Source organism: Cryptomeria japonica, chromosome 4 (genome assembly GCF_030272615.1).
Source record: "Cryptomeria japonica chromosome 4, Sugi_1.0, whole genome shotgun sequence".
Lineage (NCBI taxonomy): Eukaryota > Viridiplantae > Streptophyta > Pinopsida > Cupressales > Cupressaceae > Cryptomeria > Cryptomeria japonica.
The window spans coordinates 535,402,335-535,416,783 of record NC_081408.1 but is presented as its reverse complement, the minus strand read 5'-3'; positions in this window follow the sequence as shown (position 1 = coordinate 535,416,783).

The following is a 14,449-nucleotide window of genomic DNA, read 5'->3' as shown; positions in this document are numbered from 1 at the left end:
TTCACTTGCCCTTGGGGAATATATGCCTATTCAATTCTCTCTTTTGGTGTATGCAATGCTCCTACAACCTTTCAAAGGGCTGTCCTTAGTATATTCTTAGATATTTCCCATGATTGTATGGAAATTTACATGGATTATTTCACTACGTATGGGGCCACCTTTAAGGAATCATTACAAAATCTTGCCAAAGTGTTGCAGCGGTGTGAGGATCATAATTTATCCCTAAACAGTGAAAAATGCTTCATGATGATGGAAGAAGGAATAGTGTTGGGGCATCATATTTCTCATTCAAGTATTCAAGTTGATCCAACCAAAATTGAGGTAATACTTAACCTTCTTGCCCCTGCAAAACAAAAGGATGTAAGAAGTTTTTTAGGCCATGCAAGGTACTATAGGAGATTTATCAAGGACTTCAGTAAGATGGCAGGACCTCTGTATTCTCTCTTAACAAAAGATGTTGAGTTTGAATGGACACCAACATGTGAAGAGGCATTTTCTAAACTTAAGGGAACCTTAACCCAGGTACCTGTACTTAAAGGATCTGATTGGTCTCTTCCTTTTCACATTCATACAGATGCATCAGATTTTACAATTGGAGCAGTGTTGGGGTAGAAACAAGGAGTTTTGGAGAATGCAATTTACTATATCAACAAAAATTAACAAGGACCTGAGCTAAATTATATTGTCACCAAAAAGGAAATGTTAGCTGTTATCTATGCCCTGAATAAGTTCAAGCACTATATCACTGGTTATCAAATCTTTGTGTATACTAATCATGCAGCCATCATGTACCTTATGAATTAAAGTTCCATTAGAAGTAGGTTGGCACGATGGTTGTTGTTAATGCAAGAATTTGACATCACTATCATAAACAAACCAAGTAAGGCAAATGTAGTGGCAAACTTTCTATCCAGAATTCAAACACAGGATAGTCCTGAAGCTATTGATGACTCTTTTCCAGATGAGCATTTATTTTTAATTAATGTGAACATTCCATGGTATGCTGACATAGCTAACTACTTAGCAGCTAACAAGATCCCTCCTCATTTCTCGCCAAGAGAAAGAAGGTTGCTGGTAGAAAAGAGTTTCAATTTTTCCTGGATAACAGATTGCTTATTCTATACAGGGCCAGATCAAGTTATGAGGCGATGTGTCAGAGAAGATGAAACTTATGATATCCTTCATGTCTGCCATGATGAGCCTTGTGGGGGTCACTTTGCTGCCAAGAGAACAACTCTCAAAATATTGACTATAGGATATTATTGGCCGACTTTGCATAAAGATGCAGTCAAATATACCAGGAAATGTGATAGGTGTCAGCGAATGGGAAGACCGGCTCGGTCTGATAAAATGCCCTTACATCCACAAGTGGTTCTTACACCATTTGACAAATGGGGGTTAGACTTTGTTGGGCCAATTGATTCATAATCAAATGGTAGGTCATACATTATTGTGTGTACTGACTATGTCACAAAATGGGTTGAGGTTAAAGCATTCAAACATGCTAGGGATAATAAGGTAGCAAAATTTTTATATGAAGAGATCTTTACTCAATATGGAGTTCCCAGAGAGATTGTGATAGATCAAGGGGCACAATTCACTTCCACTTTGATCATTGCCCTGGTCAATTAATATAATATAAGCCATAGGAAGTCCACTCCCTATCATCCTCAGGGAAATGGACAAGCTGAAATCACCAATAGGGAACTTGAATCTATATTAACCAAGATAGTAGCTCTTCATCGCAAGGATTGGTCTAGTAGATTATTTGAAGTAGTATGGGCTTATCGAACCACTTGGAAAACCATAACGGGGTTTACACCCTTTGAAATGGTGTATGGGATAAAAGCTATGATGCCTGTGGAATTTGAGCATAAAACCCTAAGAACAACCATAGCCTTGGATATGACTCTCTCTGCAGCACAATAAGAAAGGCTCCTGCAACTTAATACCTTGGACGAAATCAGAAACTCAGCCCTGCAACACAGATAAACAATTCAAAATCAATGCATGAAGTGGCATGAATGATATATAAAAGACAAAATATTCAAGTCAGGTGATTGGGCCCTCCTCTATGATTCAAGGTATAAGGACAATTTGGGAAAACTGCAGACACGCTGGTTAGAGCCTTATGAGGTGATTGAGACATTCTCTAATGGTGCCATATGATTATCCATAATTGATCCTATCAAATTCAAATTGTTAGTAAATGGTTGTCGACTGTGCCTCTATCATAAGCCTCTCTCCAAGGAGAAATTCCTACAACAGTTCACTAATCTAGAAAATGCCGAGATTCCTACAACAACAGATGATGACTTTGTCGTTATGTCTTCTTCCTAAATCTTTTTTGCATGCTCATAATAAATACTTCCATATTCAATGGAAGTACATTTCTGTGCAATAAATATTCCATTTCCGCATTCACTCATTTCCTTCCACTTCCATCATTCATTTCCACCTCGCTTTCCATTCATAGCAGATCAACTTCCTACATAATAAATTTCTTCAAATGCAGCCATCATCACATGATTTTAGGTACGCTCATGTGTATTTATTTTTTGTTTCATATATATAATTAAACCATGTTTCATATCATCATGATATTTGTATAGTATCCTTTTCAGTCATCCTCCACATATGTGGACACCTGTTAAACCTTAGGTTGGGGGGAGAAGTATGATATGAATTATTCTTGCGGATAATTCTTATGTCATCTCAGATTGAGTTTAAATTTTACAATTTTTGGTTTGATGTGATATTATGTACTCTGTTCCTTTTGTCTGCCTTGAGTTATTTTGGAATGGCAGCTGGGTTCTTGCTAAATAGAGCATATTTCTTTTAAAAGTTGTAGAATTGGGCATATTTCCACCATTGGTGAGTTGAGAGTTTCATAGTTACAATTGGTGGTCCACCTGTTCATCATGAACCTATAATCCATGATATCCTTCTCCAAGACTAGGATTGTGAGCTAGCATTCTGCAATAGTGGGTGGTTAGATTATTTTTTGAAGCTAACAAAGTTTAATGAGGAGGTTGCAAGAGAATTCACCTACACATTTTCAGATGGAGAAGCCCAGGTGAAAGGATTGAGAGTTGTAGCGACAGAAAAATGGATTACGAAAGTAACTGGGTTGCCAATAGATAGGGAAAAATACCCTGAATCTAAGGACGCATGTAGTGTGAGAGTGAGTTTACATGATAGGGAGACCCACCTTTGGTAATAGATAAACATGGGGCCAGATGAGAATCTCTTCTGCCTAAATGGAGATCAGTTGCATTATATGTCCTGAAGTATTTAACTTGTGAAGGGAGATTCTCATGTCTACATTCCCATCATTTCAAGCTTCTAAGTCATCTATGCCATGAGAGAAGGATGAATGTTCCAAACATATTGTACAATCTTCTTTCCATTAGCATAGCAGAAACATAGAAAGGTAGGCCTCACTTTGTTTCCCATCATTGTTTGATTAAGTTGTTGGTAGAAAATTCTTTAAGAGATGTCTCCTCGATGTCCTGGGAAGAATTTGTGAAAATTAGAAAATTTAGTGTAGATAATGTGGGTCCAATGGAACTACTTCTATCTCAAGAGCGGGAAAATTTTGAAATTTTGAAAGACCCGGTCCTGCTATTGAACCCTCAACCTTCGGGATATCGTAGAACAAAATATACCTGCATCAGAAGAACCCTTACAAGGAGAAGCCTTGTTTGAAGTAGAAGAAGCCTCGGTAGGGGTTCCTTCACAAATCCTAATAAGAACTAGGGTTGCTGCACAGAGGGAAAAAGGCAAAGAGAAACATATTGGCATGAAAAAGAAGAAAGAGGAAGGAAAAAGTAGGGATTTAGCCTCTTCTGTTGCAAAGAAAAGGAAAGTTGCAAAAATGGTTTCTCTTGCAACCACTAAAGTAGCTGAGGAATTAGGTACAGGAAGCCATCTTGTAGCCACCAAAGAAAAATCTTGAAGAAGATGCGGTACACTTCAGAAAAAGCCTAGAGACCAGGAAAAATTAGAGGAGCCAAAGTCACCATTCTGGTTGATTCTCCAGAACAAGAGCCACACAGTCCACCCTAGGATGATTTTCCTTCATCCTCACCTAAGGAGCTCAGTAAAGAAGAAGAAAAAGATGAGGAAGAGCTGCAGAACCCTCATGAGCAGCTACAGGCAGAAGTAGGATTTGATGGGCTTGACAGTTTGGCCTCTGCTGCAGAGAAGATTGTTGAAACTGGAAGAAGAGTTGGAAAGACAAAGCCTAAAGAACCTATTCATAGACCACCATCTTCTCTTACTAGTCATGCAGTGGCACTTGCCTTTTACCAGAAATGGGAATTAAAAAAAGCAAAAATGAAGAGGCTTATTGACCAACAGAAGAAGATCATTGAACATAAGGATGAGGAGATTTCTCAGCTTAAAATTAAGGTAGAAACGGTAGCCACCATGGTACCACAACTAATGCAATGTAGAGAACCACCTCATATTTACTCTTTGTAATTAAAGGAACAACATATTTATTTCCAAATGATGATAATTGTTAGGGATCTAAGCCCCTCTTTAAAGACACTTGAAGAATTCTATCATGTCTACCAAACATCTCTTACAACCATCAAGAATTTTCTTTGTGAATTTTATTTACATAATTACATTGTTCCTGATGACGTTGATTGGAACCCTCTCCTCTACATTGGAGATATTCAGCTGAGAGTTCTCATGTAATGGGTTCAAAATGAAATTACAAGGGGAGAGCAATTCTAGATACATAGAAAGGAAGAACTAGATCTCTCACTTCCGTTGAGAGTTGAGTCAAGAAATCCAAGAAGACTTTATTTTGATTGGCAGAGAATTGTGTATCAACTAGATTTTGGGAAAGACATTCTGCCCTTAAGAGAAGAAATATATAAAGAATATGAGAAAATGACTACAAGAGAAGGATAGATAGCAATAGGATATTTGGTCTAGCATTGGAATAGACTGCCAGATGAGTTGAAACAGTTAGAGCCACACTCCTTATCAAATTATCATGTAGCACCGAGGAGGGCACCCAAATATATACATTTGGGAAGAGTGAAAGGAAGACACTGGTTGCCCCTCAGTTTCCAGCCACCAATTCTCCTATGGTCACCAATGGGATGCAAAAATAATGACCCATCGTATGATGAAGAAACATAACACTCCAGGTGGACACGATTGAAAAAGATGAAAGGATTCTACTGGAGTTTGTCTATAGGAGGTTCTAGGCAGGTTACCCACGACAATTTCATAATCAATGCTAAAATTCAAAGCTTTCCTATTGCTGGAGGATCAATAAGAAGCTAGGTTGGGGGCAATGATGAGCTGAAATAATGGCTCTGTTTTGATAGAATTTTGTCATAGAATTCTTGCTTAGGTCTTGTGTCTGGATAATATTTGGCTCAGAAGACTTTCCTAGTTGATGTCTTTTTAAGTATTTCTAGAACTGATTTATCATATACCTGAGGTTGTTATATAATGATTTCTAATGGTTCATCTATGCAAATTATCTAAATTAATCTTAAAATATGGTTTAATTTATGTTATGTTAACATTAGTAGATACACATGCTTTTGCGCACATTAACACCATGATGCAAGATCAACCAAGAAGAAGGAAAGACTAAGTTGGCGGTTTAAAGGAACATCAACATGCCACTACGATGCAAAACTAGTCAAAGTGATGTAGCATTGAAGAAGATTGAAACCACTTGACCACTTCCCCATCAAAGTGGTTTATGAGACATTTATAATTGTTATTAGTGGAGCTTAAATCTAGGAAGCGAGTCATGCTTTATCTTCTCAGCTTCAGGATAGATGTTGTTTTGTTTTCCTGCGCCGACTTCTTCTTTAGTATAATAAAACCTATTTGCCTATTCCATTGGAATGTGGGTTGATCAGTTAGGAATCTATTATAAGTTTCCATATAAATAAAAGGTCTCTATCTCCTCTCGAGGATAGAGAACAACCATAGAATTTGTAATAGCCAACTTTCAGACTTATGTATTTTACAGTCAATTTGGAATAAAGAGATCAATGTTAGTTTGAGCCTATCAGTTGTAATATAAGAATTATGGATATAATAACTCAAGGGGCCCCACTTGGTGAGTAGTCCCTTTGTGTTTTTCAGTTAATTTCCATCTTGCAATAGTTGTTGTTTCGACATTTGACTATTCCTACAGCCACAACGACAAAGTAGTTCCTACCCGCTTGCCAGAACATTATCATTTGGTAGCAATTGCTTAAGTTATTTTTAGTTGTGAATTCTGATTAAGTATTAGTTCATTATATTTTTGCACATTTATTTTAGACAATTCCCTTTCCTATAGTAGGATAGAATGGTTGCGATATGAACTTAGTGCACATACAGTGCTGGCTCGTTTCAAGTTTAGGTCCCTGATCAATTAAGTAAATGAGCCTTTGTTATAGGAAAACTAGTTGTTCAGTAAGGATCTCAAATCTCTGAATTGAGTTTTTATAACCTAGTTTCCATTCCAGTTGTGAGGACCAACATGGAGAATGAAGAATGTGAGCTCTATTTATAGAGGAAATAGGGAAATGGATGGTTAAGATTGAATAATCTTAATAATGGCTAGGATTGAAAGTCACTCAATCCATGTTTACAATTTTCACTGATGAAATGGTGACAATTGTCAACAAGAGGTGGCTTGAAAGGAGATGCAAGTGGCATTAAATGCCTGAGAAGACATGAAGGTCACCCTAGGAGAGTGTGGTTAGGGTTAATTAGGATTAACCAATGGATAAAGCTTTTACTCAAAGGGTAAACTCTTGTGCAAGGGTTAAATAGGATAACTAGGGTCAAAGCGATGAGTGCTTGATGAGACCCCTGGGTTAGATGAGAGTTGAGTTTAGAGAGAAAGTCTCTAACCAAGAGGGAAGGCTGAGTTAACCATTAATGGTTTGAGATATTTTAAGGGTTAACTTGTTGAAGGCATAAAGTCTTTAATGCATTTTGAAAACTTTGGGGGATTTTTGAGAAGTGACTTCTCTTAAGGAATGTGCAAATGTTTAAGAGATGAATTCGGCTAATTTAGGATGATTAGAAGAATCTAGAAGGCTCTAGAAGAAGATTAATCATGCAAGTGGATTTGTTAGGAGAATGCATGTGGGAGGTATTTTTGGATTTTAATTTTGAAATAAAGTGATATATTCCAAAAAGTGGATGACAACTTGCCCAATTTGAATAAAATTTTTAGTTATTTTTTTTAAAAAAAAAATGCATGGTAAAAATTTTAACGTGACCGGCGACGCTAGCATGACACACCCTTCAGCTCCATGTGAAACACTTTTGAGGCCACAATTGGGGAACCTCATCCCCACACTTCACTTGTTCAAACCTGCGCGCACAACGACCCAACGGAGACACAAGGCCTACGAGCACAATGGCCCAACAGGGGTTTGAACCTTGGTGGCCGCTTCACCAACGAAGTGTTTTAACCGTGACACTACATGTCCAAAGACAAATTTTTATTTAAATTGGAAGGAGATAGATTTCTGATTTATTTTTGAAATAAAGTGATTTATTCCAAAAAGGTGGATGACAACTTGCAAATTTGAAGATATTTAAATAAATTTGATTTATTTAAATTGGAGAGGGTTCTTAATTAAAATGTAATTTTAATTAAAGGGGAAAGAGATATTTAATTAAATAAAGTGATTTATTTAATTAAAGGGTTGGATGTGGCTAGATAAATTTAATTAAATAAATTGAATAATTCATTTAATCAAATAGATGAAAGTGGGGAAATTAATTAAATAAGATTTCATTAATAGAAGAATGTGGTTTTAATGAATTAAATTAATATTAAATATTTATTTAATGATGGTTAGATTTATACGTCTACAAAAGTTTTATCCCATATTTGATTATGATTATATTGGATCTTCTAGTTCACAAATCATGTTTGGCATTAAGCTCGACAAATTGGATGTCAAGATCATCTAGCATTTTCAATTTAAAGATAATTTCTCCATCATAATAAATTGTAATTTAAAAAAAAAATCTACTAGATTATTTATAAAGAACGTTCATAATGGTCATGGGATCTATGACCATGAAACATGGTGGTCACTTGAGTTTGTTAGAAGGTGTGTTGAAGTTATCTATCAAAATGATAAATTTGATGAGATGATCACAACAACATAATTATTTTCCTAGAGGAAAACTACATAAATTATTTTTTAATATGGATGTTACCCTAAAGGTGGATCTTTTAAACAAAACTATCATCCTATTGATTTGAATGAGAATGCTCTTGAAAGTTTTAGTTTGTCAAATTATATAAGATTCAAATGTTATCACATAACTAGAATGATCATGCGTACTAAATACAATATCCCACTAACCCATTATATTCCTGAAAAATTATAGTCGACTTGCTTGAACCAGATAAGGTTGTGTTGTTCAGGGCATATATGTGCAACACTACTTGAATCTACTAGTCACTACCTAATATTACCAATCTAGATTCACAACTAGGGTCTAGTAACGAAATTACTTTTTACTAAGGTGTGTCCAGTCTATAGGCTCTTGAATATACTTGCCTCATTCGTAAATAGTGAACTTGTCATTTATTTTAGAGATTACTTCAAGGTACTAAACACCTTCCCATAGAGACACTATCTTGTCTCAGTTGTACAAAGAGAGTAATTTTATAGATTACAAATAGTAGATGATTTCCTATAATGAGGCTTATGTTAAACCTAGAGGGTCTTCCAATATACCTATAGGCACTATTGACTAGAAAACATGATAGAAAGATCGGTTTGAAGGAGTAATGGAAGCAATTATGCTCGAAGGATAATTGGAAGGAATGGAGACAATACTAGAGTGGGAAATCCTTGGTGTTGGCTTTGATGTGCCAGAGGGAATTGAGAACCCAAACCATGAATTTTTTGAGAACTGTATTGCTTTTGTGAGGTGGTCAGAGGATCCGTTTAAAGCATGTTGCAGAGAAGAGGCTTGGCAGGGCTGGGAGGCACTAAAGGTTTTCATCCAGTTGATGGAGGTTGAAGCTGAATTGCAGAGGCTAAAGGCGATTGAAGTTGCACAAGAGTGAGCAAAGGAGGTGACAAAAATTGAAGGATGCAAAGCTAGAAGACCTAGAAAGAGGAAATTGGCATCAATTCAGGTGTGAAGGTGGCACAGGTAGATGGATATTTTGTTTCTCTCTATGTTTTCTCATTTCGGGGTTAATCCCTCTTTTTCTCCATTACAGACTATAATGTAAATAGGGTAGATGTTTTAGATACTCTAGATTGAGTGGTTTGACATTAATTTTGGTGGTTTGATCGTGGTTTTTGATGCTCAAAACTATGGTTTAGTGTTTTGGGAGGGTGGTATGCCAAGTAGGTTTTCAGTTGCTAGGAAATTTTTGATACTGGGTGGTTTTGTAGTTTTGCTGAATTCCATGCATGCAAGGATGTAAATTTAAATTTTATTAATAATTAAAAACTTATTACCGATTGAAAAAAATTCAAAATCGTAGTATTTTGTACTGACATGACTAAGGCAGCTAAACACTGCTTCATTTTAGAATCAATATGGGAAAATATTTGGAAATTTATAGATAACGATAGACTATTAAAATTTGTGGGGTATTTAAGAAAGGATGAATTGGAATGGTATGTTAAACATTACCCCCAACATGCAGCCACATGGGATGTTGTTAAGGCAGATTTATAGATAAACTTTGGGACACTAACAATTCCTACTATGAGTGCTAGAAAGATGAGAAGCCTAACACAAGGCACAACATCAATTAAGGAGTATGACTAGAAATTTCTAAAAGTTTGTAAGTAGTTAGAAGATCCCCTGATAGAAAGACAAAAGATTGAATGGTTTATTTTTGAATTAAATAGAGAGATAATAGATCTAATAGATGGAAGATATTTTAAAAAATATGCAAATCTAGTCACAATGGCCTACCAAATAGAGGCTCAACCTTAGAGAGTACCTGAGAAAGATCAAAATGTAGAAATCTTGGAGGATCTTCAAGAGAAAGTTCATAAACTAGTTATACAACAAAATATAAGAACCACTGAGCTTAAGATGTCAGAACACATATGGTGGACCTATAATAATGGAGAAGGCCATGCCCAAAATAATTGTTATAAAGATAGTACATAAAAGATATTAGCAACAACAAGAAGGATCGAGCCTAACTCAATGTATTATGCATATTGTCAAGAATGGGACCTGCACCTAAGAAAGAACTATCCCCAAAAGAGACCTCCAATTTTGAATGGATGAAATACATGCTGTTCAAACCATAACTATACACAAGTAGGATGAGGTTAAGTAGGCTACCAAATTCCCCTCTAGTAGGACAACCATAATGTATGTGTCGGGCAAAATAACCAAGGATAACATGATGATAAAAAGAACTCCAACTACAAAGGAGGTTGAGGAAGAGGTCATAGAAACATAAGAATGAATGATGTAACATGTTTCAATTGTGGTATTATTGGCCACTATGCATTGGAATGCTTGGTTGAGAAGAGGCAAAATTTTACATTATGCAGAGAAGAAGATCATACAATGTTTACTTGTGAGAAGGCCAAAAAAAATTATACTAACCAAAATAATAACCATCCATCTCAAAGTGATAAGTAGTAAACAAGAGTGAGGGTGATCTAGAGAGTGCCACAACAAGGAGTAAGTGGTTATCATAGGATGCATGTAGGGAATTCAAAAACATCACAAGAAGATAACTTCAGAGAAGAATTGATAATGGAGAAGAAAAGGAAGAAAAATACAAGGAAGAAGAAAGCTAATATGGTGATTAGGCAAGGCACTAATACCAGTAAGAATATGATGTTACCCTTAGCAGAAGAAGGGTTTGAGGAGTACTATAGGCTAAAAGAGGAGGAATAAGAAGAACCAACATTATTTCAACCAAAAAAGAAGCAACATGATAAAATCATTTAGAAAGCCAAATAATCTATAATCTAATAGCTGGAGGAGGAATTTGAGTGCTTTATTGAACAAGATGTGAGGACATTAAACAATTTAGTTGTCATGGCTAGGGATGATAGTCAAACTAAAACAATGGGGAAAATACTCGATTAAGAAAAAATAAGTAAATCAACTTTGAGAGGAGTGGAACTAGAAGAATGGTCCCTTGCTAATAAATGTGCACTTAAATGATCATAAAGTCAAGTATGTCATTGTAGACCTAGGAGAAAAACTTAATATTATGCCTTACATGACATGAAAGAAGTTAGGAAAGCCAAAATTGGTTAATATACCCATGAATATTATTTTAGTTGATGAATTTGTAATGGATACCCTAGGAACAAGGAAGAATGTAGAAGCCAATGTTAAAAGGATTAAACAATGTGTATATTTTGAGGTGGTGTAGATGGAGCCTTTCAACACATATCGGGCCCTACTTGGTCTAAGGTGGTTTGAAAATGAAAACAATATCAATGATTCAAGAACTGGGGAAATTTATTTTGTAGATAATGAGTAGATAGTACACATACCCCTTAGCATTGAATATAGATCCTATATAGAACCAATACGTAACAATTCTACCCAACCCCTATGTAAAGTATCTCAAGCATCCACAACAACCCATATGCTATTTGGATTTATCGGATATCTATGATCAAATGACACACGCCTACCACCTCTAACACAAAATCACTAACACCAAGAAGAAAAAACATTTAACATTGTATCTCTCACATTAAACTACCATGGTTCTCTTAAGTAGGAGATGTTGTTGAGTATATTTCAGATATAGATAAGAGATTCACAACAAAAAAAAGTAAGAATGGAAGCACTACAAGATGCATTAATCTCTAATGTTTCTTGTTGGTGGAATACACATAAGCAAAATATTATAGAGTGGTCTACATTCCAAATTCTTATCAAATCCCAAGATAAATAGCAATATGGAGAGTATCCTACAATACCCAAGTACCAATTAACCATTACCCCAAAGGACCACCTCTATACTTGTGTCACTACTTGGACCAAAGATAAATAATATGGTTTATGTGTATATATACAACTATTTTATCAAGCACTAACGACAGTAGTATATACATGCTACATCAATCGGGAAAAAAGAGCAAAAGCAAAGGATTGGGATCGAGTTTGCAAATATTTTACTCATACATTTTCCTTCTAAGATAATAATGTAAAGATATGCACAACACTAAACAAAATTAAGGATATTAGATTTAAACCAATAATACAAAACATATCCTTTGAACCCAATCCTTTACCCTAGAGCCAATGATTATGGAAGTTAGTGGAATGGCTAGACAAACAAACACAAATAGTGTAAAACCGATGTTATAAGGTTCATAAGGACAAAGATGAGACAAAACCAAAAATAGAAATTCAATTAGGAGAAGGAGAACAAGAAATAGAATTTAAGAAAGACCACGAAGATTATTACTATAATTAGTCATTAAAGCTTAGAGAGGAAAACATAGATGCATCGGACAACCCAAAATGGAAAATATTGGAGACTACTGGGATGAAGCATTTATTGAAAGTATAACTAAGCACTTAATCAAATATGAAGAACTATTTCACCAAACACTCACTAAAATGTAGAGCATCAAGGAAGAAGTGAAGACCATGAAAATCCAACTAAAGGGAGGTGTTAAACCTATCTAGAAAGGACCTTATAGGTTGAATCCTAACATGAAGAAAGAGTCAAGCCAAAATAGGACAAAATATTGGTAGCTGACATAATCAAACCAATTGAGAATTCATAATGGATAAACACAGTGGTCGTACCAAACAAAAAGAGGGGAGTTATCTAGGTGTGCCTTGATTTTTGGGAGTTAAATAAAGCTTTTCTACATAATCCATTCCCTACACCATTCACCAAAGAAATCCTAAAAAATTGTTGGTGTGTGCTAGAAATATGGGATCATCCTACAAATGGAAGAAAACACCTCAAACACACACATGAAACATTGCATTAGAGTTAGCAATCACAAAAACATGTTAGTGAACCAAAAACTCTCAAAATCGTTCCATGCTCCTCTATCCCTAAAGATCCTTAAGATTCAAGTTGGCCCTCACTTGGAAGAGCACTTGATCTCTTGGATGTCAACCTAGAGAATGAGATTTAAATGATGATTCTAGGATCAAAATGAATGCAACTAAGATCCTAGTGAATGGTGAGATGATGATATGAATGAAAGCTAAGGATGCAAAATGAAAAGCTAGTTATGATCAAGATGGTGGAGATGATATGAGGCTAAGTTAATTCCAAATTGAAGATTATGATGAGCTAATTAAGCTAGATGAAGAAGAAAAGGTATCTAATTGATATGCAATTTAGGCTAAATGATTTAAAACCTAATGCAATTAAGCTAAATGCTATGATGCTAATGATAGAAGACTTAGATGCTTGAAGATGACAAATGAGCTCCTCGAGAAGCTGCAAAATGAATATAATTTGGATGCACAAGATTGGGATCCTTGAATTGAAGAAATGAGCTCTATTTATAGGCAAAATAGAGAAATGGATGGTTGAGATTGAGTAATCTCAACAAGGGCTAGGATTGAAAGTTATCAATCCATGGGAGAGATTCAATCCAATCCCAAGTTGACAAATGTTACCTTGAGAGGGCTTGAGAGGATGCTAAACAAGCATTAGATGCTAAGCAAGCAAGTAGGGATAACCTCAAGGAGTGACATCATTGGATAATGTCATTAACCAGGGAGACATGTTATTACCCAAGAGGTAAACTCTTGCGCAACATGGGAAAATGGTTAAAGGGACAACCATCATGGCTAAGGGGTGTAGGATTGTAAGAGGCATTAAATGCATTTTGAAGACTTTGGAGGCTAACTTGCCTAAAGAGGAAAACCACTAGTGGTTTATGTAAGAGCCTTACATGTTTGGAAGACTCAACAAGTTAATTTGTTGAAATAGATAAAGTCTTAAATGCATTTTGAAGACTTTCTTCCAAATTTGCAAAAGTGACTCCCCCAAATTTAGGGAAAGGACATGATTAGGATGGGATTAGGAGGTTTCTAGAAGGATGATTATGGGAATAAAGGAAAATGTAGGATTTTGCAAGTGGGTGAGGAAAATAGATATTTTAGCAAATTAAAATGGTTTAATTTAGCCAAAAGGGATGCAACTTGCATTTGTAACATTTTGCAAGTGGGGGGACTATTCACAAATAAATAATGATTTTTTTATTTGCAAAGGGGATTTTCAATTAAATGTGAATTTAATCAAAAGGGGAAAAAGATATTTTAATCAAATAAATAAGATTTATTTAATCAAATGGCTAATGATACTTAATCAAACCTTAGTTTAATTAATAGGTTAGGTTAGAAGAAGGAGATTTAATCAAATCTTTAATTTGATTAAAAGGTCAATTAGAAGAATAGGGATATTAATTAAATCTTAATTTAATTAATTGGAAGAATTAGGGATAATTAA